Below are 5436 nucleotides of genomic sequence, written 5' to 3'. Positions count from 1 at the left end.
TGTTTTAAGTGTATAAGGCTGATTGCTGTTGTTCTGTATTAGGAATTTGCAGCCTTGCAGGAGTATGTTTTCTAAGTCATTTGCTTTGGGATGTCAATGAAATTTGTCAATTAATTTAGCTATTAAAAAGTATATGAAGAAGCAAATAGAAGTTTTATTCAATATTGGTGTTAAGTTTTAACTATTCAGATTAGATGACAGCTTTTCTAAGTAGTAATCATTTTTCAGCCGCACCTTCATGTTACAAGCCAAAGAATAACACAATCAAGGCATGATGAATGTACATAAACTAACAAAATGGATATTCTTCAAAGCACTTGTGATTACTTTTTTGAAATAGAAATCCAAATACTCTTTGGCGTTTGTTAAGTTAAACTAATTCACATCTTCCTCTTCTTCAAGTGCTACAAACCAAAATAGTATTTGTTGTTTTATAAAATCAATCATAAATATAAACTTAATCTTTGGACAAATAGTTAGAGTTGGTGTATTCTTATTCATCATGTAAAAATAACAATGGAAATTAACAATTGTTCGTTCTAAAAACTTCATCATGTAAAAATAACAATGGAAATTAACAATTGCTTATAATTGTTCTCTCCAACAGTTCTCGTCACATATTGGGCATCTTCTTACATAATATTTGATCATTTCTCTATATTAGATGATTTCTTCCATCCATACGCTTTTTATATTCGATGATTTCTTCCGTCCATAGGCTCTCGCTTGTCAAGGCTTCAGAGTTTGTTCACATCTTCCTCTACACACCACAAACCATGCTACAAACCTCTTCCTCTTCTCACTACAAACCACAAACCATGCTGCAAACCAGAATCATGCTTCACTAATCCGTAAAACATTTATATCCTGCACAATGAGTAATTCAAACATTTAGACATAATTAACAAACAAGTAAAATTTAAATGACAAAGTAGCATATATGTAATGTAACACACTCTTAGATTGGCTTGGGAGCATTGCAGAAGGAAAAATTCAAATCATCCTTCACAAATTGGGGGTAATTTGATACACATTTTCCCCTTCGTTATAATACTTAATCAAGGAAATTACACTTGTAACGCTAAAACTCCCACCAAAGAGAGCAATCATAGCACATAGTAGACCATATGCACTCGCTCGCCTCAAATATCAACTGTTATACTGGAAGGAAAAAAAAAATTAACGCATGTCAGTGTTACGGAACAATATTATTAAAAAGAAAAAATCATTCTATCACAAAAAAAAAAAAAACATGACAGATTCAAAATTATGTGATCACAAAAGTACAAACCGATTGATTATAAACAAAAATAAAACATTTGAAGAGATAGATAGCAAAGCATAAACATAAAGATTACAAAACAAAAACATATACCTATTAATTTGCAGCCAAGGCTGCGGCGGGTAACAGAAAGTGAACCCTATAGTAGGGTAAAACCCTAGCGGGGTAAAGGATTAAAAAGAGACTGAGATTGGGGTGAGAGGTGGAAAGTTAAGTGGCAGACTTGTGAATATAAATAGAGAGAAGTAAGACGTGCGTCGGTGAGTGATGATGAGATTAGGTTTGCCTTAGAAGATTCTAGGTCTAGCAGTCAACCAACATTACGATTTTCTTTTATGATTTACCTTTTTTGTGTGATTAACTTATAAACCTATTTTTCCTTCAAAAAAAAAAACTTAATAAACCTATTTTGTGTACCAAACAACAAAACTTATTTTAGGTTTTATTAATAATTGCAAAACATACATTTTAGAATTTATCAATAGGTCGAGTAAGGCGGTAAATGGAATTCCTTCGACCAAATTTGTACTATTCTTAGTGTTGATGAGAGCTGTTTTGGTAATGCTATTAGAGTTGGATCTCTAGCTTTTCTAGACTCTTTTAAGGATCCTCTTGTATTCTTCATTTTCATGTCGAGTTTCATGTTACCCATCAGGGTCTTATTCTGACTAAGCAGTTGAATTACCGTGACATAATTTGTTTCAAATATTCTCTTCATTGCGTTGACATCCTTTATGACCAAACTCACATGTTTCATAAGTATGTTACTTTGATCTAAAACATCAAAGACCTTCATCAAATTGACATGTTTGCATCGCTCAACCCTCTAAAAAAAAATTGCATCGCTCAACCCTCTTAAAAAAATTATGGTGCTCACTTTCTTGCGAAGTTAGGTGTTTCTTCTATTGTTGATCTCGTGGTTCATCTCTTCACTGCCCATCCTTTTGGACCTCACTTCAAGCTCAATGGGAACTTAGTTACATATAATTTATTTTTTCTTTTCCTTTTTCTCTGTAGGATTTTTTCATTCTTTTTTAGCTTTGCAAGCAAAAAACAATATAGGTGGAGAGACAAAAAAAAGTTTATTGATAGATTTAATATTTGTTAAAATATTTAATTAAATCTTTCAACTTATACTTTTTTTAATCTAAACCATGAACTTTTAAATAATTTTTTATTTGATCCCTCATCAACTTTTTTTTAAAAATAAAATAGAATTTTTTGTCCTTAAATCTATAAGGACCCATAAATTTTGTTTTTAGCATCTATAATTTTTTTTTTCCCACTTTTGTTTCAGACAATGATTTTCTTATCAGTTTTAGTCTATGTTGTTATACAACTTATATGCAACCTTCCAATTTTTCAATATAAAATCAAGTTGTCAACTCATCTTTTACATAGACTTCTATCATAACATATATTGTGTACCTGCAAAGTTTGGCAACATTTCTATAAGCATGAAGTTATTTTAATGTTTATCGGGATAAAAACGATATATAGAAAAAAGACATCAACAGTCTAATCAATTTTTTTAGGGATAAATAAGTAAATGGTCCCCTTAAATATATCAACATTTGATTTTAGTCTCCCTAAAATATTCTTAGTATTTTGGTCCCTCTAAAATTTTCATCCATAAAATTGGTCCTTACTAATCATGTCTAACCTTCATATTTTTTAATCAAATTTTCCATAAATGGGTGTAAAATTATGCCAATATTTTCAAAAATGGTGATTACATTACCCTCTTATTCTTAAGCAAAGTTGCTAATTATATCTACTAGTAATTAGATAAGAAAAGAAAGGGGCATTTTAATTTAGTAAATAGGGATGGCAAGTATGTAATGCAAAGAATAAGACTTTTGGAGTGAAAAATCAGTTTCAATATACCCTTCCTTCTCTCTTCTCCTCACCGAGTCAGCACCCCTACCAAACTCCCAATTCTCTTCCATTTACATTCATATATCATCAAGCTTGCATGCATGATCAAGTTAGAATTTAAGGTTGCCTTGCCAGTTTGAGAGCTTATCGAGGAAGGATAAGAGATCATAAATCAAGAAACAAGTCAAGGGGATTACAAGAGAACTGTCATCACTTCATCTTCTTATGACTCAACTCCCTCTAGAGTGTTAATTAGGTGAGTTCATTACTAGGTTTTGATTAGTTAGGACTAAGTTCGTTTTAGGAACTCTAGGTTACCTAGTGATTTAAGGTCAAGACCATAATGTATGGTAAGTTAAATGAACTGTGATCATTGTGCTTGTATTGTACTGGATTGAGCTGAGTTTTTTCAGGTTTGTTGACTTTCTGAAGTTGCAGAGTTGAGCAAATTTGCTATGCGAATCCGCATTCTATGGTATTTTATAGTTTTTGTTCAGAGCATCCTATGAAATTTCAAGTTGTTCTATGCTTTGATTTGAAAAATGAAATAAAACTCCATACATAAAAACAAGAAGGTTGTAGACTTGATCTCCAAGCCACTCAAAACTATCCTACCAATTACATGCATGATTCCATCAAATGGCATTGTTGCCCTCCAAGTTTCTAATTTAAATTTGTCTCATTTTGCTTGCAAGATGAATTTTACGTTAATTAAAGATAGTTAAAATAATTTTATGCATGTCCTTACCAACTGAGCTACGCTCACGGGGACGTAGTTAAAATAATTTTGTCGATCATACTTTTCGTCAATTCGTGAATAAATTATTATTACCCGAAAAATATTTCATTCCACCAGTTGGAAAAACATAACGAGCATTAATTCTTGCTACAGTCGGCATATATTTAGCGAAGAACCATAGGAAAAGCATTTATCAAAACTAGACTCTTGACCCGTGCTACCGCACGGGTCTTTCCAAGAAGAAGTTAAACGAATAAGTCGCAACAATGTAAACATATATAGTTTAATAGAAGTCATATAAAAATTAAAAAATAAAATGAATTGAAAATTGATTTCATCGGTTATGGCCATTATTTGATGGTGAAATGTCAAAAATTTAAAATTACAAAACAGGTTGACACTATTAAAAATTACAAAAGAAATTAACAGAGATAAATGTTGCAATAAAAATAAAAATCTTCATAACATTTGAATCTTACCAAAACATCTATTTACTTTTAGCAGATCCAAAAACATACTCTCTCCGGTCACATTTATAAGCAAAAATGCACTTTTTAGGTTCATTGAATAAATAATGAATTTGGTCTATGTATTGACCAAATACATTAAGTATTGAATGAATCTAAAAAGTGATTTTTTGCTTATAAATGTAACCGGAGGGAGTAATTTATTAAGCTTATTTGTTTGCTTTTTGATAACAAAAGTTAGGAAAATATTTTTTTTAAAAGGAAAATTAACACACATGTTAGCATGATCTCGAAAATCAAAATAAGTAGAACTATAACTAATAATTAAGACCCGTTAACTATAAAAAACCACATATTTTACTGATATTAACTAAAATTTGAAGTAAAATTGGTGATGTCCTTTTTTCAGTTTACAATAGGTGGTATGGCACCCATGTACTTTTTTGGATGATGACTAAACCGATTGTTAGAGATTCCACATTGAGGCTTAAAGTCAATTATATAATCCAGAAGTATAATTATTTATATATAAGTTTAAATATATGTATTAAGTTTAGAGATATATACAAAGAATTTTCCATTTCAGAATCTCAACAATAATAATGTGGAGTGACTTAAACTTTCTATTTTTTGGTCATTGCTACTATCTTTCTTCCATTGAGAATCATGCTATGAGTATCCTATTTCTTTTCTATTTCTGAAAAGCTTTTTGGTTACATTCTCTTTCTGAAATGCTACAATATGAATCTGTCAATGTGAAAGAAAAAAAATTAATACCAGTAAAAAAGAAACAACTTTAACTTGTAAGAAGCAACAACACAATGATACATGTACACATCTCATATTCCCTAACACTTAATCAACACCCTATTTTATCTTTATGATCAAAAGTTTATGCATAAAAAAAACAACAAAAGATTCATATTCATCCAATAAAACACAATTAAGCTTTTTTTGCAAAAAAAAAAAAGATTCATATATTTCAAATGAGGTGATCAAAAGTTTATGCATAAAAAAAACAACAAAAGATTCATATTCATCCAATAAAACACAATTAAGCTTTTTTTGCA

The 5436-nt window shown here is 30.3% G+C and overlaps 1 long non-coding RNA gene across 1 annotated transcript; it reads right to left on the bottom strand.

Annotated features, from left to right (window-relative positions):
* Positions 1–463: 463 nt before the first annotated feature.
* On the bottom strand, positions 464–1572 carry LOC146933948 (uncharacterized). Its single transcript, XR_015008448.1, has 3 exons — positions 1376–1572; positions 957–1161; positions 464–867 (listed from the first exon to the last, which is right to left on the bottom strand). It is a non-coding gene; the product is annotated as an uncharacterized LOC146933948 (long non-coding RNA).
* Positions 1573–5436: the final 3864 nt, after the last annotated feature.

This window comes from Medicago sativa, chromosome 4 (genome assembly GCF_051527215.1).
Source record: "Medicago sativa cultivar Bolivia chromosome 4, Bolivia_mono, whole genome shotgun sequence".
NCBI classification, from domain to species: Eukaryota; Viridiplantae; Streptophyta; class Magnoliopsida; order Fabales; family Fabaceae; genus Medicago; species Medicago sativa.
The sequence above is the reverse complement of the archived record's forward strand: the minus strand, read 5'-3'. Positions and strand labels throughout refer to the sequence as shown.